Source organism: Heterocephalus glaber, unplaced genomic scaffold (assembly GCF_053883595.1).
Source record: "Heterocephalus glaber isolate CG9 unplaced genomic scaffold, H.glaber_assembly_v1.0 deba00001724, whole genome shotgun sequence".
In the NCBI taxonomy this organism is placed as follows: domain Eukaryota; kingdom Metazoa; phylum Chordata; class Mammalia; order Rodentia; family Bathyergidae; genus Heterocephalus; species Heterocephalus glaber.
In genome coordinates this window covers 9,246,919-9,267,042 of record NW_028258435.1, presented here as the reverse complement: position 1 = coordinate 9,267,042, position 20,124 = coordinate 9,246,919, and the positions used below count along the sequence as shown (strand labels likewise).

Genomic DNA, 20,124 nt, shown 5'->3' with positions numbered 1-20,124 from the left:
AAATACTTTCTAGAATCGAATGTAGTTACAACTTAGGACAATAAGAAGACACATTTTTTTGAAGAACATTATGTAAGTCAAAAACTAACACACACACACACACACATCCCTTGGCCATTAACTAACCAGGAACTGCTTCTTAGTTAGAGTTGAAGTTAATGTTTCCCGTCACCATTTACCTCATTCAGACCAGGAATAACCACTCACTCCCACGTGCCTCTGCTTGGTGACCCCTCCGTATATGATATCAAAACAAAGTCATCAATTAATTTTCTTCCTCTTCTTTCCCTTCTTTTCGTTGTTCTTTGGATGATGTTTCCTTTTTTGTATTAGTGGAGATATTGATAATTATAACTGGCAGGCCGAGGAAGAGGACTATATATGCCGAAAGCTTCTTTCTCTCTCTTCCCTTTCTTTCTCCCTCCCTCCCTCCCTTCCTTCCTTCCTTCCTTCCTTCTTTCCTTCCTTCCTTACCCTAACTCTTTCCTTTAGAAAAAAATTGAGATACAATTCTCGCAACTTCAAATTAGCCCCAGACCACCTTTCCAGTGCCCCGCCCAGGTGTTTACTGCATTCACAGTGTTATGCAGCAACCCTTCTCCAGGCTTGGAGATATTTCCATCACGCTAGAAGGACCCTGGGCCTACTCTGTGGTCACCGCACCCTCCCCAACCCTGCTCAGAACTCCTGAGCTTCTGTCCACCCTCCGTCTTCACATTGTCAGTGTTGGAAACACTTCCTTTCAGTCCTTCCATCTGGTTTTAATGTCTCTGCAGCATGGATGAAACCCACTGTGGCCGGCATTTAATATGCATCAGCTCGCCGACTCCTCACAGCGGTACTATCAGAAGCAACTGTTTTTATTCCTTCTCAACAGGTGGAATCAAGGCAGAGGATGGTGAGGTTGCTGGCACAGAGTCCTCCGGCAGGAGGTGGCAGAGCTGGGGCTCCAGCCCTGCAAGGTTGCCTTCTCATGTGCCTGTCTTGGAGCTGGGTCTTCAGCCTGGCCGGCTCCCATCCTCTCCCGCTGCTTTCTACTGGACACGGATCTCACTGCTGCTTTCTCTCTCTGCTTTGTTTCCTGCCTACTTCTGGTTTTGTTCTCTAGCTTCTTGGGACATCAGGCCACAGTGTTGAAGACTGTTGTGATTTCCAGGACATCCTGCAGTGACCAAAGGCGCAACTGCTCTGCTCTGGTTAAAAAAGTCTTTTTGGCTCGACACTGAACTCTTTGGTAAAAACTAAACTTTTCCAAAGCTCTTTTAGACATGGAGTAAAACTGAGAATTTTGTTAGTGAGAAACAAGCAAAGTGCAAGAGAGGAGATTGACTTCTGTATTTTTTACTTTCTCATCATTGAGATGAAAAAACAATTAAGATGTGTTCTGTCCATGTACCAACTCCCCACAAGAGATGTACTGCAAACATGGACTAATAAAAATAAAAATTGAAACAAAATGTTCAACAGTGACAGCTTAAAGGGGGAGAGGTTTAATTTGGCTCATGGTTTGGGGGGATTCAGTCCTTAGCCAGCTTTTTCCACGGCAGAAACATCATGGCAGAAGGGCCTGGTTGAGGACAGCTGCTCTCCCCACGGCAGCCAGAAAGCAGTGAGAGGAGGGAGGAGCTGGGGAGGAGAAACACACCCTTCCGGGTCTCACCCCAGTGACCTCCCCCAACCAGGGCCGCCTCCTACAGCACATGCAGCCAGAAACTCACCCGTGATGGAGCCACTGAGGAGCACAGCGCCCCAGGATCCAGTCACCTTGGACACATGTGAGATCCTTGAGGTCATTTTAGATCCAAGTTGTAACAACTTTATATGCAAAGAAGGACTGAAGAAAACAGAAACAAAGCACAAAAGTGACTAGCCATTTCAAAATTACTTTCCTTTGTAAAGGTTAAAGCAGAGAGATTTTCTTATCAGGCAGCCAAAATTGGTCTATTTGAGGATCTGACTAATGTCTTGTTCTCTCCTGATTTTTTTGAAGGTCCCGCCAGCAGTGTGGTGGCTGGAACATCAGCCCAAGTCACTGCATACTCCATCATTCTATCTAACAGTGTCTACAAATAAATATATTTGATGTATTTTGAGTCTATAAATACACATGCATGCTTCTTGTAAATTCATGTAACTCTTTCTAAATTTTAGGATGCTGAAGATTATTGTTTTTACCAACTTATACAAATTTACCATTTTGTTCCCATAAAAGAAAGTTAGTCTCTTTTCTTTTCTTTCCTTTTCTTTTTCAGTGCTGAGGATTGAAACCAGAGCTTTCACAGTGAGGTACATACCCAGCCCTTTTTATTTTTTATATTGAGGTAGTCTCCTGAAGTCACTAAGTTGCCCAGCTTGGCTTCAAACTTGTGATCTTCAGGCCTTAGCTTCCCAGACTGTTGGAATTATAGTGTGTGCCACCATGCGTTGAACAAGTCAGCTTTGTAAAAGGTGAACGAAAGTGTTAAACACCCTCGCCCTCGTGTCGGGCAGGGCTTCCTGTCCTTCTAAACGTGGGCCTCTCTCTTGTCCCCAGAATGTGGGCTCTTGGTCACATGCCAACTCCTGCACCCATGGCAGCCCTGGCGTGGTAGAGCAATAATTACAGAAGCGTGGACTATCCTCTGTCATCCCTAGGTGATAGGCAGCGTCTTCAGTGAGTCGAATGCTTTATTGTCTTTAATCCCCACCCTAAAGCCAGGAGGTCCATGCCACCTTAATGCCGTGGAGCTGGGGATTGAACCCAGGGCCTTGCACTGAGCCACGTCCCTGGCTCTTTTCATTCTTCTTTTGGAGATAGGGTCTTGCTGAATTGCCCATGTTGGGTTTGAACTTGAGATCCTTTCACCTCGGCCTCCTAGAGTGCTGATTCCAGGCATGCTCCACCACTCTTGGCTGTTACACTGTCAGTTTTCACTACAGAGAGAAAGAGATGTGAACAGGGAGTCATGTTTATGACTTTGGGTATTTCTTTTCTCTTTTTGGGAAAAAATGTGGATGTGGAATTCTGTACTCCACCTCAAACAGTTCCATGCTTTTAGTTAAAGTTGCATAGTGACAGGAGAAGACTTCTATGTGGCTGGAGGTGCAGTTCCCAAACCAAAAGACATGGTGCAGATGTGTGGCTTAGTCCCTGAGCTGTCAGGCTTCACATCCATCCTGCATGTTCTTGCCATTGCTGCACGTGCTGCCTTCAGTCTTGCTCACAGGGCTTCTGCCCGAGTCTGGTTCGACCTAGTCAGGAAGTATGAAGAAATGTAGAGCAGAAGGAACGTTTGATGAAGGATCTCAGGAGGCCAGGTGCTCCTCACTATTTTCAGAAGAAATGAACTCCACTCAGGGGAGAGACGCTTCTCCCAGTGTCAGGCACATAGTAGGTGTTCAACAAATCCCACAGCTGCCTCCTCCCAGCCGGAGGGACCTGTCCAGGTGAGGCCAAGACATCGCGGTTAGTGGGTAGAGAGCTTGGAGCAGGGCTTTGAGGTGAGGCCTCCGGAGGACAGCATGCAGGATGGACAAGGACACCACAGGGGCTGTGTCCACTGCTTACGGGCTGGGTGGGGTAGGGTGGTGAAATCACACATCACTTTTCAGTCCTGCTGGAAGTATGCACTCTAGTTTTACAAATGTTAACCAATTAATTCTTCAAATGACCCTTTGAATCATTTGAACGAGGCAATTGAGGATTAAGAAGTATAAGCACCGTAGCCAGGTGAGGGGGCACATGCTTATAATCCTGGCATGCTGAGAGGCTGAGGCAGAAGGATCCCAAGTTTCAGCCCAGCCTGAACAACACTTAGTGACTTAGCAAGACGCTGTCTTAAAAATAAGGTGAAAAATGGCTATGGATGTAGCTCAGTGTGGAGGCCCTGCATTCAATCCCTAGTACCGATAAATAAATAAAGAGCAAGTACCCAGGTTATGGACAGTAAGTGGCAGAGCCTGGATATGAGCTTGTGTCTGCCTTGTTTTGAGCTCTTCCTGTTTCTGCCCCTGGTTGGGGATGCAGTAAGCTCCTTCTGTGGTGTGGGCATCCCTGTCTGGCTTGCATGCCCAGCGTGCTCATGTGGCCCCTAGCATTTCTGTACCAGGTGTGGCATCTTTTGAGCACAGAGAAAATTGCTAGAAGGAAAGGGACTGGGGGACCCTCAATAGAGGAGGTGGGTGCTCTGTCTCTCCTTTGAGAATATGTGACACGAACTGTCCCTGTCCAAGTGTCAGATGCAGAGAAGTCTTTGCTTGTTGAGGCATGGTCCCCATGGCACTCTTACCCTGTACATCCAGGGCTATAATTTTTGGTTTGTTTTAATAAACCCTGAACTACCTGGTGATTTATTACTTTGCTTTTCATGTGGAAGCATGGCCTGGAGGTAAAAGAAAAACCACAGAACCCTTCTCTGTGAGTTCTCTCTTCCCGTTTCCTGTTACACTGAAAGATAGGAGAGGAAGGCTGCTTTAGCCCTGCTGGTTGCTGAACTGTCCAACTCTGTGTTCGACCTGGCCACTCCTGGCTCCAGCCATTTTCATGAACAACAACACAGTCACACTGGGCTCACACAGTCCCCTAAAGAGAGACAAACCTCAGTGACCTGGGGTCAGTCCGATGCACTTCTATCTCCTGTCATGCCTCTCAATATCTCCCCATGACATCTCACGCCTCCACATTTCTCCAAAGACTTAACAAAAATGTGTGCTGCCTCTCCTGCCTAACCTCCTGCTCCAAAGCAAGGGGTTTAAGGACCCCAGAAACGAAACTCTTTTCCTCGCATGTGAGCCAATGCACATTTTCGAATAAACATGACATGCAAAAATATCAGAGCCGTCTACACAGCACTGCCTTCCCAGACTGCACATTTAAACTTCTCCTTTCCAACCAAGCCTGGCAAGCTCTGTCTCAGCACCAAATAAGGAGCAAGTGCTCAGGCAACCACTTACACCGGTCTTCCTTAAACTCCACCCCGCCCCCGGTGTTTTATTTATTTTTATTTTTTTTGTATTAGAAAACACTTGAAACTTATCATGTGCAGCAGATGGGAGTAGAAAATGCAACTCGAAGACAGTTATATAAATATATCCTTGATGTCTGTTTTGCTTTTCAATTTGCATCGAAAAGTACAAAGGTAGCCGGGTGCGCCAGCCAGGCCGCCCGTGTCTCCTGATATCCTTTCCAGATGTCGGCTAGACTTGGTGGAGCCGGGCTCAGGCGCTGGGGCTGGGCCGCCTCCTCCTGCTCCAGGTGGGATGTTTCACGCCGTGTCTCCATGAGCTCCTTGGCGTCCTCCAAATGCACCAACTTCCACCGCCTCTGATGACCTCAATTTACCTTCCCAGAATCCCTGGCTGTCTGGGATCCAGAGACAGGGCCCCTGCAGTGTTCTCCATGTCCGTTTTGCTTGTCCAAAAGGAGGAACTTGCAAAGGGTGGGGAAAAGTAAAGAAACGGGGGAGGGGGGAAGAAAGGAAGAAAAGAACCCAGTGTTTGCAAAGCGCCCACCTCTGCCTGTCCATACGAGCTCCAGTCAGAAGGGACCGGATGACAAAGCGCTGATGGTGGCTGGCTGTTTGCTCACGCGTGTAAAGGATTTTACACGGTCATGTGTTAACTTCCTGATTAAACATTACTGTGCTCCTCAGAGGTATCATAAATCTCACAGGTGCCAAGTGTATTTATCTAAAAGCCTGTCCCTGTCTAGAGCCGGTAAACAAATGACAGGGGTCATTTATTATGACCGAGGGGGCCTGGAGGAATGCTGTTACTACTCTGTGCCCTTCGTCCCCGTCAGAGAGATGGCCATGTCTTGAGGAGAGGCTGAAACTGCCTCTCTCAGCCCCACATGAGGTCCCTTTTGCTTAGGTTTTCAGGGCTATGTGCAAAAAAGCTCAGGTGATGCTGGGTGTGGTGGTACAAGTCTGTGATCCCAGCACATGGGAGGCTGAGGCAGGAGGATTGCCACAAGTTCAAGGTCAGCCTGAACTGCATAGAGAGACACTTACTCAAAAAACCAAATTGAAAAATAACACACCTGGGTGAAAGATTATTAGGTAAAACCAAGATTGTCCCCAAGGACAATCCTGAACACTGGAGAACATCAGGGACCAACAGACTCTTGGGATGTCACAGATCTGTGGGATGTTTTGTGACTGGCAAAGTTTTAAGGACAAGGAAATTTCTGGGAAATTGCTATGAACGACAGATACCTAAGGGTCAGTTTCTTCCTGGAGTCTTTCAAAACATTAAATGGACTGAACTGGGCATTATTAGCATGAGTGAGTTCGCTCCTTGTGGAAGCGAGAGACGACAAACCAGAGCCGCTTCTCACCTGTCCTTCTGCTTTCTTGTGACAGCAACTGCTTTGGATGGAGATTTGTACTGTGAATTCTGTGTGTGTGTGTGTGTGTGTGTGCGCGTGCGCTCATGCGCACGCACACATCTGCCTCTGAAGGAAGCACAGAAACACACAGAAGTGTGGATGGGTGACACGGAGGAAAAGCAAGTCTGGATTTATGTTCACTTTGTTGGTTTGAAGTTCAAGTTCCCAGTTTCACGTGTTCATGAAAATAAAATGAATGCCGATCCCTAAAATGCTGTGAGGGTGAGCTGCATGCCGTTTGGTGCACTGTTTGATTCGTCAAAATTCTACTTTCTATAAACTGGACATGAGAAAATGGAGTTATTTTTCAGTTTAAATAAATGAATAATTTGGGGTCTAGAGCTAACAGTGCTCTTTATCCATTGCAGCAACGCAGCTTTAGCAGGAGGGGCTCTGCCCGTCTTTGAAGGGGAAACATAATGGACGGTGGCCTACACCAGCTTCACCTGTGTTTAGATTTATTTCCAAGGACCAGGTTGAAGGCAGAGCTCAGGGCAGTTTGCAGGCAAGTGTTTTGCACACCATGGGAACAGAGTAAGGAGAGGGTCAGGGCTCCCGGGGGCTGTAACCTAAAAGCGGAGGCAGGTCCTGGACACAGTGGCTGTGCTTCCTGCTTTGTGGCCACAGTGGTGGGGTGAGGGGTGCCCAGCCAGCAGAGAGAAGGTGGCGAGGGGAGGGCTGGGGGTTGCCTGTGTTCACAGGAGCCAGCTGCCCCCTGCCTGGGAGCACACCCGGCCTCTGCCCCTGTGCCACCTGCTCTGCATGCCTGCAGGCCACTGCCACCCGTTCCTGGGCCCTGGGTTCTCTCTGCCTTTGTTCCTGCTGCTCGTTCTGCCCAAATCTGCTTCCTTCTGTTCTGCAGCAGGTCCGAGGTTCCTCCTGCTGGGATTTCAGCTCCGTGTCACCTTGAGCTCTCCCAGCTCCCGGGTTGAGAGGGTGCCCGTCGTCCTGTGCCCAGCCTAGTGATTTTTCATTTGTTTCACGTTCTGTTGTTCTTTTTAAGTGCAACGATCTCAGACTTCGTCCTGGGGATCAAGGCGCGTTCCTGGGGGTACCGTGGAGGGTCGGGGGAAGAAGGTTCAGCCCTCTCTGGGTGGTTTCCTACCTGGCCTCCATGACCACTCCCTGCAGCACAGCAAGGGATGTGATGGTGCCACATTTCAGATGAAGAAACAGAGTTAAAGAGATTTGTTAACCTGTTAAAGATCACACAAACAGTGTTACCATGTAAACAAGATAAACCCAGGTGTTTATGATTCCACAGCCTTGGGTTGGGCCAAGCTCTGTGGGAAAAGCTTGCAGAGAGGACATGGGAGCTGCTAGAGATGCCTTCAGAGCAGGTGGCCCGGGCAGTGACCTCCCGCCCTGCATGCTGCTGTGAAGTAGGTACAGCCAGCTATGGGTTTCGGCCAGCAGCTTCTTGGGAGGGGTCCCAGCAGTGAGGGTTCTGTGGAGGGGAGGTGAGGTTGCTACCACTTTCCCTAGGGTCCCTTTGGGGCTGGTGTGGCCACCCACGCACCACCCAATGCAGGCACAGGGATGGACTGAGGTGTCATTAGCATCTTAGAATAAAGCTTATTCTTAGCAAATGGCTGAGGAACTGCTTTCATGGTAACAAGATCACCCTGGATGTCTGAAGGGTGGAGTACAAGATGATCGAGGGTGACTCAGTGTGGTGGAAGCTTGTTCTGCTTGGGCCAGCCTGGCAGCTGGTTACCAGGGAAGGATTTTTCTTTTCTTTCTTTCTTTTTTGCTTTTTTCTTTTTGGTACCAGGATCGAACTTGGGACCTTGCATTTGCGAGACAGGTGGCAGAACCACTGAAATAAATCCCAGGCCCCAGGGAAGGATTTTCTGCAGCAGAGATGGGTGAAGGGCTGCTGCTCTGGAAAAACCAGCCTTTGGCCTGCTTGGGACAAACTACTTTAAAGCATTGGCAGAAAAACAACAGCAAAAATCCACTAAGTAAAAGCATGTGCAAGCCACAGAAGCCCAGTGTGCCTTGAAAAGTGTAAGACTTCCCATTGGACTCTGCACTGAGAGCCCTTGCCAGCTTCTGCTCTGGGCTCTGCTTCCCTGTCTTCTGAAGTTCGTGTCACAGTCACAGGTACTGAGGATTCCACAGCTGGCTGGGGAGGTGCTGGGTGAGCGAAGAGCTGAAGCAAAGAGCTGCAGTCAGGTTCAGAGCAGCCCTTAGATCCCCACATTATTTTGATCTAGGAAACTTTTCTCCACTGATCACCTTGAGGGCAAGCAGCCCAAACCTATACTTTGAGAAATGCCAACTTACGCATGTCAGAGAAGGCATGGAGGAGTCTCACCAGAGACTGGAAGGGGGTGGAGGGGACAGGCGATGCAGAGTTGAGATAATAGGAGCCAAACAGTCAGATAGGAGGAGATAGTTCCTGTCTTCTATATCCAGGAGGGAGCCTACAGTCTGCAACGATTTGTGATATACTTCCAAATAGCTAAAAAGGAGGAGTCCACAAGTTCCCCAAACATAGAAATGATAAACGTCTGATAAATGTCGGAGAAGACGGAAGTGCTGCTTCTCTGATCTGATTGTCATATGCTGAATGTAGATATCAAATGATCATGTGCCCATAACTGTGTACGGATATTATGTGTCAGTTTAAAAAATAAAGAATTTTATACGAAGGGATCTTCCACCAGTGAAATCCCAGGACAGAATTAGAGGCAGGAGTCACGACTTACACAGGTGCCAGGTCAGGCAGTGTTGATGCAGGGCAGTGTGGGGGCATCTTCATTTGCCTCAAATAATTCCCATTTCCTGTGGAACAGCCAGCCTTTTAATTGTGCACAATGGTGGCAATATTAAAATGGGGAAATCACATTATCTCAGGCTAGGGCCTTGAACATGTCACCTTCCCCTCTCCATCAGTGCCTCGGGTTCATCCTGGGAATTGAGCTATTTGTGGAAAAGAAATTCTTACCAGATAAGAGCATAAGTCAAGCCAAGCTGGACTGTTTGTTGAGCTCAAAGCCTCCAATGAGCTTCAATTAATTATTTAGTGAGAAGCCCTTGAAAGGCCAGATCTGGCCAAGGTAGATGAAGGCCAGCCAGGGCTGAACAGGATTGTCACAGGCTCAACAGTCCTGTATTTCGCTAACTCAGACGTTTCCGGGTATGCATCTTGTGCTGGGTCTTGTGCTCATGGTGTGGGATGCTCGTTCCAATGGAGAAATGCTTTTGCACTGGAATCTAGTGGGTTCAGAGGGTTCATAACTATTTATCAATCCTGAGAATCTGCTCTGCAGCAAAGCATAATAGATCTAACTGGGCTTCTGCGGGCTCATCAACAAGCAGAGAAAACACAGACATCCAGCATCTAGCTGCAGACACAGACTGCTGATTCCTGGGCTGGAGTGTGGAGCAAAACAGACCCAGTCCCTGCCCTCTCAGAGCTTTGAGTAAGAGACATACATGGACCGAATATCACAGCATCATGTGGTATTGGTGAAAGAGATAACGAAGATTGCTGTGAGCTTAGAGGGCCAGCAGCATCACTTCTGCAGGCCAGGAGGAAGAAATGTGTAGCTGGAGAAAACTGATAATGAAGGAGGAGGAACATTCAGGCATTGGTATCAAAAAAGGAAGGGACAGGAAGGGGCCCAGGGCTGGGAGGCTGAGGAGGGAGCCCTGGAGGCCACGCTGGGGTGGTCGTTCTTTATGCTGTTTTGAAATGTTGGGAGCATTTCAAAGATTAAAAATGCATGAACAAGAGCTTGGGACCTTATTCTGTGAGAGTCAGGCTTGGTGCATGTCCATAACAGACCCTGCAAGAAGTCAAAGATAAAGATGGCATTGAGCTTTGGGGGCCATAGGCTCCATAGCAACCTGCAGACAGAAAGAGAGAATCTCAAAATTCAACATTTTCAGTATTCTCCACATCATGATGATTAAGTCAGCTGTTTCCTTAAAAATTAAGAATGTATGCTTGCAAAATAACACTGATAAAGTCTTTCAGATGAAATGAATATTCGGTTCTTCCACAGAATGTTGAGCTCTCATGACCCTTGGGTTGAGCCTCAGCCTTTGAATAGGAGGTGCTGGGTGGTTTCAGCTGATGCTGTGCTGTTCCCTTTCAGTCAAAGTCTTGCATGATCAAAATCTATGGTGAATGTTTACATTTTAAAAATACTATAGTAAAAGATCCATTGCTAAGACACACGACCTTTCATGGTCACTTTGACTTTATAGAAGAACCAGAAGTGGCAGGGTGCCAAACCTTGTGCCTAAGGTGGATGAGGACACAGTGTCATGTTTTGAATTAACAGAACCTGCTGTAAAGGTTTTGAATCAATTTATAGCATCCAGGCACCCACAAAGAGATGCTCAGGAAGGAGGACTCCAGAGTTGCTTCAGAGTGTGGCAAGGACAATGACATAACTGTGTTCAAACTCAGGGGGAGTACGAATGGCAATGGGTCTTTTACTGTAATAAATTTGTTCAAAAATAATTGTACAATCACAGTAGCTTTTTGATCAGACTTCATGCCTTCTTAAACATGCTCAGATCTTGTAGGAGTGAGCATTCTGATGAGTTTGACTTCAGTATTCTGCAAGAGTCTTTTTGGGGAGTGGGCAGCAGAGCTGACCCCATGGTGCCTGGGACACAGCATCGCTCTGGTCTTGCCGGGCTTTGCCTTTCACCAGCTGTATTGCACAGGGACAGTCTCTCCTCTTATTTCACTACATGGTTTTAAAAATCAGTGGGAAGTTGGAAATAATTTAGTCTTCCCATTTATCTTATGAACAAGGCAGTGGGGCCCATTTGGTGGAGGAGACTGGGCAATGTCTTGGCTTTAGTTAAGAGCAAAGCTGAGAGCTTAGAAATGGGTATTGGTGGTGGGGAAACCAAAACTTGGAATCCTCCTGCCTCAGCCTCCCAGGGTACTGGGAGTGCAAGTGTGCACCACTAGGCCTGGCTTCATGTGTGACACTGGGGCCTGAATGAGCTTGGCCCAGAAGCAATAGCAGATCAGCAGAAGTGACAGGCACTGGATGGTGAGGAGCTTCGGGCTTGCTGGAAGGAGCCTCAGAGAGACAGGGCCCAGGGAGCCATCCCGTGTCACGTCCCAGAAGCGTCCAGTGAAAGTGCTGCTGAGCGACTGAAGGGAGCCACTCTGGAGGGCAGGTGTCATGTGACAGGTGACTTTGCACCTAGGAGATATTCCCAGTTCGCATCATTTCTGGTTGGACCTTTTCAGAAGCCTGCTTTAAAAATTGTTATTAAACAAAACCAGCATCAAATGGAATTCACATCCAACAAAAGCCCCGTGTGGGCTGAGGTCTCAGAGTTCCACCTGACCATTATGCCCGTGGCCTTTCTGGCAGCGTCACTTAGAAGCATCAAGTTGTCAAAAGCAGCCTCTGGCCGTTTGGAGCAGAGCCAAGATAGCCTGTTAGTGAAGATAATTTGCAGTGGAAGAAAGTCTAAAATCTGTTTCAGCAATTTTCTTGCAACTTTATTTACTTTTTTCATACATAGGGTGAACATTTTGGAAGGGGAATGGTAGACACAATTGCTATTTCTTTTCCTTAGATGGAAGTTTAAATGAGATAATACCTAACATCTGTGAATATATTTCGTAAGCTATAGAGTAATTTTCTATGTATAAATGGTCAGTATGACCATTTAGAATATACAGAAGTCTGGAGAAAAAATTATAAAACTTGGTAATTAAAAAAAGATGCATTCTGGAAATTTCTGGCAAACGCAGATAGGAAAAGAGACCCAAAAGGCCAATAAATAATTCTGCCACCTGAGTGTTGAAGAAGTCAGTGGACTCTACAATATTTTAGAGCAGCATTTGCTAACAGTTTTTTGCTAACAGTTCTCAACATCAGATAGGACCTTCCCGAAGCTTAAGATGTTTTTAAAAATTTTATCCCTTGTGACTATCACAGTTAAAAGGGCCACTTTAGAAAAACTGAGATATTTCAAGAAAGCCAAAAGCCAAAATACTTAGAGGAAATCCCAAGAAGACATCAGTAATAGGGATTTTGGCTCAAATGCTCACAAAACCACCTCGCCCCAGATTCCAAAATTCATCCCAGTCAAAGTATAAATTCTTCTCAAAAGACCTGTTGTTGGAAAGCCTGCTAGGTAAATAAACATAAGTATAGCTGCAGCAGGGATGGCAGCTGGGCTCTGCGTGGCGGCAGGCAGGGGGCTCCCCAGAAGTGGTGAATGGTTCCCTTGGATTCAGGGGTTCAGCCGGGAGCACCTGTTACCCAGTTGACCCTTCCATCTATAGCTACTCTAGTGGGAATCTGTGTGAGGAAGACATGATTTGTAGGACTGAGGGTTTTTGGAAAACTGCAGATCCACAAACATTCTTACAGAATTCCAAGTATGCTGTTTGAACACACATTTTATGCAAGCTCAGTCACTGGCCCGTATATCAAAATTCTCAAATAATAATGAAATGTTCTAGTTCAGAGGCCCTCGACCTTTTTGGCACCAGGGAATGATTTTGTAGAAGATAATTTTCCATGGACTAGAGACTGGGGAGATGATCTGAATGATTCAAAGAGGCAAGCAGCCTAGCTCCTTCACATGAGCAACTCCTCCTTCACAGTAGGGCTCTGCTCCTAGGAGAGTCCAGTGCCGCCACCAATTGAAGGGGAGTGGCTATAAATACAGGGGAAGCTTCACTATCTCACCACTAATCTCCTACTGCACACCTTGGTTCCTGGCAGGACATGGAGCCTTAGAGGCAGTGGCCAGAGTGTTGGGGATCCCTGCCCTAGCTGACTGCCAGTGAGCAGCAACTGAAGTCACTTATTGACTTAACTTGCCCTGAACAATAACCCTAGCTCCCTAACCCTAACCCTAAACATCTAACCCTAATTCCCTAACCCTAACCCCCTAACCTTAACCCTACCTAGCCTCTATATCTATTCTGGTTTATAAGGACCAGGGGCACCATGCGGTCTTCCCATATTCTCTTTTTATATGAAAGTATTCACATAAAGAGAATGGTGTAATTAAAATAGATTATTTGTGAGTTTATGTATGATTTTTGGTGAGTATGCATGCACACAAACACATGTACACACACACACACACACACACACACACACACACACACACACATATATATATATATATATATATATATATATATATATATGCGGTTTCCTTCTTCCTGATGGCCACCAATTACCAAACTGTAGCCACCCTAGTAACTGAAACTAGGGCTTTGCTGTGAATCTCCAATACCTGGGAGTCTTAACATGTGAGCTGAACAGCTCCCTGAAGAGTTCTGTACTTCAGCTTATGGGAGAGAGTAGTGATTTCCTTGATGAATGGAGAATTTGACTCTCAAGAGGGGAAACAGGTTTCCATGTGGTTTTCAATCTTGCCTTCAGGATGGACTTTTATAGAGCAAAGACTTTGCAAGGCACCAGACGGAGGTGATCCTACCTGAACACATACACACATAACTCCCACTGCAACCTATGTGCCTTTTAATGTGATAAACGGTAATGGTTTAAAGCTTAGCTGCATTTTCTTCCCTCAGTAAGGCGAAGTCTGCCCATTTGGCTTTAATAGTCTCAGCTGTTTTGGAGTGGCAGTCACACTGTTACTTTCTGCAGCTATGTTAGAAAGTTGTGCTCTTTCAGAAAACCAGATATACCTGGTTGGCCCACTTATCTGCTGTCTCACATATACACGGGGATGCATTTATTTCTGGCCATGATCAGGTAGGGTCTAATCCTGGAGGAAATGGTTATTGCTATGTACACTTTGAGCTTTCTCTCTGCAGGGTTCTCTTGCCAGATGGAAAGGGGGCTTGTATTGGGAGTGTTCTCAAACACTCTGAGAAAGTCTTGCATATGCAGCAACTGCAGTTTCTATTTCTGAGAATTTTGTCAGGAGTCTTGACAATCAATGAGAACCATAAACAATTAGTCACAGGCATGGGTCTCTCCAAGCTCATGGTCTGAAGAGCTTCCCAGGGAAGCCGTGTCTGGGGGCCAGGCCAGGGCCGAGCTGAGTGCATTTCTCCCCAGACAATGGCATGAAAGTCTGGGGCCCAAGAGGCATTCCGGTAGCCCCTTTGTTTCATCTGCATCCTTTCCAACTCCTCACTGCTGCTGGTACTCAGAGTTAACACAGAGATCTTGTCCCTGGTAGGTGATGTTGTTGGTGAAATCTTTACAACTAATCTGAGCAAAACATTTGCAATCACTTCCAACATGGCCAAACAATGTCGTTCTTTTTATCAATAAAAAATTACCACATTTCCCTGAATCCAAGAAGAACCTTGTTTTCTTTCATTGCATTCAGTTCACTGGAGTGAATCCACAGAGATTCGACAAAGGAGGAATTTAAGAATAGAAAGCAAACCTTGCACTCCTGGGAGAGATGGTGGGAAAATGAGAAGAGGGAAACAGCTCACAGAACTAAAACCCACTTAGCCTGCCTTGCAGGGTCTTTGGATGCAGCCATATTTTGTTTCGTGTTATGGTCTTGTTGTCCCACGTCCTGTGGAGGAACGCTTTTGCAGAGAAGGGGGGATTGGGCAAAGCCTTCCAGGAGCCCCCTTTGTGTTGAGGCCTGAGCACAAACACAGGGCTCTGCTGTCCCTGGACAATGCCAGTGGGGAGAATTATGCAGAACAGCAGAGCCCTGGAAGCCCAGCTGTGGGGAGGGGTCTGCCTGGGCTCAGTGGCTGTGACTGACTCTTCCCAGGGCTGCTGCTGGGCACATGGGGAACACTGGGGATGCTTCTGAGTGGGGTCTTAGTAAATAGGCAAGAATTCCCTAGGGAAGGAAAGGTTCCTCCCACAATGGCCAGGTGGACAAAACATAGCTGTGACCCATCCCGGCTCAGGTGACACAGGCAGCCTTGAGTCACTCCATAGCCACAGGTCATCGATTTCACCTTTGGAATTTGTTTCCACCCACACTGGGGGGATGCTAACCAGTTTTCAAGTTTGTTTAAAAAAAGCTAAACAGGTTTATATATAAATCTTGTTCTTGTATGCAAAGCTTAGGCCAGAGAGCTGTTGGGAAGATCAGAGGGCTGGGACAAAGGTTGACTCCCTTTTTTCTTTTTTCTTGATGTACTAGAGATTGAAGCCAGGGACTTCACACTGAGCTACACCTCCAGTCCTTTTTATTTACCTAGTTTCCTGCAGCAGAGAAGGTGAGAGGCCGTTGCTATACAGCCTTCCAGGCCTGCCTTCCAGGGCTTCGGGGCTCATGACTTCATGGAGCCTGAAGTCTGTCTGGAAACCCAGTCTCCTGCTTCCTGGAGGACACAGTGGTGTCACAGCCTGCTCCCTCCTCCATAGGCCCACTGGGAAACAGAGCAGCAAAGAGGCAGGAGGAGAGGGACAGAAGGAGAGGAGGAGAGGGACAGAAGGAGAGAAGGAGAGAGAAACTGGGTGTGGTGGTATAACCCTATAATCTCTGCACTCTTGGAGGCTGAGGCAAAAGGGTTGCAAGTTGGAGCCTATCCTGGGCAATTTAGAAACTTAGTGAGACCCTGTCTCCAAACATAAAACAAAAAGGGGCTGGAACGTAGCTCAGAGTGAAGGCCCTGGATTTGATACCCAGCACCAAAACAAACAAACAAACAAACAAACAAACAACAGGAAATCCCTCTCCTAGGATGCTGGCTGCGCCTCTAAAATTTTCCAATGCAGGGGGAGAAGGTCTGGGCCAGCTGGGAAGGGGAAACCAAGGACAAGGAGCACTGGGGTGGGAAATGAACTCTCCTGGGCAAGCACAGGCAGGTGGCTCCACTCACAGGTCATGCCTGGTGACCACAGGGTGAGCTTGAGATAGCGAAGCACAGGGACCAGGGTCACCGGAAGAGGACAGGCTGAGTGAATTGGAAGAAGATAGATCAGCAAACAAACAACAGCCCCACTTCCTGTGTCTGAGACTACAGAGAAGTGTGGAGCCCACGGAGAAAATGGAATCCATTTAGCCCCATGTGTGGTGCACACCTCTAATCCCAGGACTCTGGGAAGCTGAGGCAGGAAGATTGCAAGTTCAAGCCCAGCCTGGGGAACTTAGTGACTTCAGGAGACTCTTCAGGAAGGCAAGGCTGGAGGGCTGTATAGCGACGGCCTCTTGCCTTCTCTGCTGCAGGAAACTAGGTAAATCTCAAGCATGGCAGGAAATTGGCTTTGTTCCAATCTTATAAAACCTGCTTATAGCCAAGGCCTCAGGAGAAAATGTGCTGAGTTCTTGTCTTCTCTGTGGCTGCAAAGCCAACCACTGCTCTCTGCTGCTTCCCTGGGGGACCAAAGTGGGGCAGGTGTGAGCTCATTCCATGCATGCATGTTCTGAAAACAAAAACAAGAGTGGGATTTAGGAAGGACAGGCTGCATGACAGTTCCCTGGGTGGGCAGCAGGACAAGACAAAACCCTGGGAGCGCCAGAGTCCAGAGCTGTGGATTTACAGCTGGACTTTCTTTTCCTTGATGTGACTCTGCCCAAGCTGGTCTCTTGCTGAACTCCTGCAAGCTGATTTATCTTTCAATGATGGTGGAGCTGCTGCCTGCAGCATCCACTGCTTTTCCATCTCTTTTCTGTCCATTCTGCATCGGGTATTTGGGGTGCAAAGTATGGCTCACAAGTACTGCTTCTTCCAAACAGAAAGGGTTTGGAGATGGATGTGTTTTGGGCATGTCAAGGAATGATGGGTGACGTGAGCACCCTCATATGCCCACGGCAGCTGCCCAGCTGGATCACCACTGCTTTCTCCGGAAGAGGCCTTCACTAATTCCTTCTGTGTTGCACTTCCTTATCCTCTTAACACAGGGCAAGCCGAGGTGGAGAAGAAGAAACATACCCTGGTGCAAGGGACTTTGTCCCCAGCCCTGTTAGGCAACTTGGTCACAGTCCTGGGAGCTGAGCCCAGACCTGGAAATGCCTCTCAGCTGGCATGGGGAGGTCACTGTGTGCTGCCTGGTGAAGCATGCACCTCCCAAGGGTGTCCGAGCCAGCAGGAAGGAAGAGGATGTACGGGGCAGGGCCAAGGTGAGGGCGACATGGAGATGACAGGGCTGGCAGCCCAAGGGACAGGGCTTCAGTTCCCTCTTCATCATGTCCCAACTTCCGGAAAGGACACTTCATGAGCACAGGGGTGCGGTGCCGAGTGCCCCATGGGAGCCCTGTGGGAACACAGTCGGTGCCGATCAATAGAACATCATTTGCTCAATTCTGATAGAAGTCAGGAAATGACCAGGTGCAGCTCTGATGAGCTGAAAGACAGCAGCTGGACATGGCTGCTGTCACCACTGCTAATGGCCTCTTTGCTGCACCTGGGAGTGGACACTGTCTCCGTCTCCAATCATCACAGGCTGCTCGAGTCTGGAGCTCTTCAGGAAAGCTCTGCAAGGACAGTGGCTCCCAGAGTTTATAGCTCCTTTAAAAAAGACCCCTGTCCATACAACACATTCTGAATAGGTTTACAAGACCGCCAGAGCAAGGCTTGATTTGAACAAGGCCCATGCTGCAGCACACCAGAACACTGCAGATGATGGATAGCTAGCTACCAGAGGAGTCCAGAGGCCTGGGGCTTCTATAGCAGCAGCGAGTCTGTGATTGGTCCAAATGTGATCCTCTGATTGGTCCAAATTTAATTCTGCTGGTTGGTTCAAATTCAAGCCTGCTGTGGTGGGACAGGCAACTCCCCGATTGGGTGCTGGGCATGGACACTGTAGCCACAGCTAAGCTGTCCATCAACACACGCTGTCTCCAGACTATGACAGAGAAAGGGGAGAAGCCGGGCATCTCTAATCTGTTCAGGGTCCAGAGGGCAGCAGGCAGGCACCAACCTTCCTCACTGCGGCATTTATTAGAAGCCTGCTTTGTATTTAGGAGAGGTTGCTTTCTGCCTGAATTAACCAGCGAGACTGGAGCCTGCTTGCAGGGGACATTGTTTTGCAAGTCACCCCTCCCCACTGCCCCCATTTCTTAAGAGGGTGTTTCCCATGCGTTTGGCGAGTCCACCTGCAGTTCTGATCTCAAGGCTCCACTGCTGGGGGTTTCCAGGGTCTCCCAAAAGGTTCAGCTGCTGCTCACGAGAGCAGTTTGTCATGGTCCCTCCAATGAGAGGCCACATCAGTGGAGGAGGGACCTACCGCAAGGAGGTGGAGTTCATCACGGCTCTGGGCTTCGTTTTCCTGGATCTGAGCACTGCTGAGATCTGCAGCCTGGTGACCCACAGTCCTCATCTTGGAAGCTCTGTATCCTGTGGGGTACCAAAAACTTCCCCTGGGCTTGAAAGTAGCTCTAAAATCCCGACACCCCCACTTTGCCCTGTCATTAGCACATTCCCAGTTAAAAGTACAAGGTGCCAGGCATGAACTGTGAACTTTGCATATGTTCTGCTATGGGATGATTTATTTTCTTGACATCAAATGAATGGCACACAATGAACTTGGCCTACTTTTCTTCCACTTTGTCTGCAGAGTTCTGGCTAACATAAAGGGAATCGATTAGAATGACAACCAATTTAAGTGGGTGACAAGGACCTTATTTATAATGTGTACCCTGTGGGCAAATTATTCTGAAGAAGTGAAGAGTCAAACAGCTTTGATGAACCAAAGGATTTTAGTAATTCTTAGGAGTCCTTCCAGCTTTAAAACCCCACCTAAACAAATTAGCTCCCTTCCCTTCTTCCGGCTCTTGAGAGCTTGGAAGAGTTATGGGCTCCACAGACCCCAGGGCCACCTACTGGGTCTGCATCTCTTCTGAGGGCTCTGAGGGGGCGTGAAGGAGGAAGCATTTCAAAGCGAAACCCACCTGTGAAATGGAGTTAATTGCTGGCTAGGGCACTGGAGTTGGCAGCGTCACTGGAGAGGAGAGAGGGCCTGAAGGTCAGGCGCGGGTGCGGGAGGGCTTTGTAGTGGGCAAAGAGGCTTCGAGGGTCCTGGACGGAGGGCGCTGGCCTGGGGGAGCTGAGGTCAGCCTGCTAGAAACCTGGCACCCTGCAGGAGGGTCAGAGGAGCATAATTGCTTCAGTCAGTCCTAAGTTAGGAGGAGGGACTAACATTAGAGAGGCTGTCTGTTACTCAGCGAAGTCACAGCCATTTGGGGCCACTCGTTGGAGATTACTGTCTGGATGTTCACTCAGGGGAGTGAAGTGGCTTCAACTTTGACTTCCACTGCTTGCTATAGAGAAGGCTTTTTGGGGGTGCAGGCCAGGGGTCAGGGCTCCGTCTTTATGTTTGATCTGGTGACTGTCTGCCTGGATATTCGTTCTCTCGCTCACGCTTCTGCAAGGGCCTGTGTTGTTCACAAGAAGCCAGTCCCTTTCCACGCTGGCAGCTGCCCCCTGGGAAGGGTGGCAGACCTTTCATTCCCCCCAGAAGCCCACATGACTTGGAAGTGTGCTCTGTGCAATTTGACAGCATTTCTGTCTTTCTTGAGTCAGTTCGCCGGATTGCCTAGTACAGAACAGGTGTTTTGCATGAGGATATTCTTAATATTTCAGAAAGTTGTAAAACTGCTTCAGAAATACGAAGGCATCGTTGACCGTTCAGACTGCAAGAGTCTCTATTTGAGAGTTTCAGGCAGGTTCTGGAGAGATGGGGTAAAATGTTTAATTATGGTATCTGCTCCACCCTTTATCTGTGTTATGTAACAGAATTAACTTCTCCTTGTCCCTGAGTTAACAGCATAGGGAAGATGAAGTGTTTTTCCTGAAGTCACTCTCTGAATGCAAACCAAAATTGGAGGAAAATCACGGGCTACTTTAAAAT

At 47.9% G+C, this 20,124-nt stretch overlaps 1 long non-coding RNA gene across 5 annotated transcripts in view; it reads right to left on the bottom strand.

Annotated features, from left to right (window-relative positions):
- LOC101708764 (uncharacterized) overlaps positions 1-20,124 on the bottom strand; it is a 33,136-nt gene that overhangs the window by 9,112 nt on the left and 3,900 nt on the right. For 2 of the 5 annotated variants that reach the window (XR_015446791.1, XR_015446790.1), the window contains exon 3: positions 1,719-19,942. This is a non-coding gene — a long non-coding RNA (uncharacterized LOC101708764). The remainder of the gene's footprint in view (positions 1-1,718; positions 19,943-20,124) is intronic. The other 3 variants (XR_015446793.1, XR_015446792.1, XR_206234.3) reach the window with 3 other exon arrangements.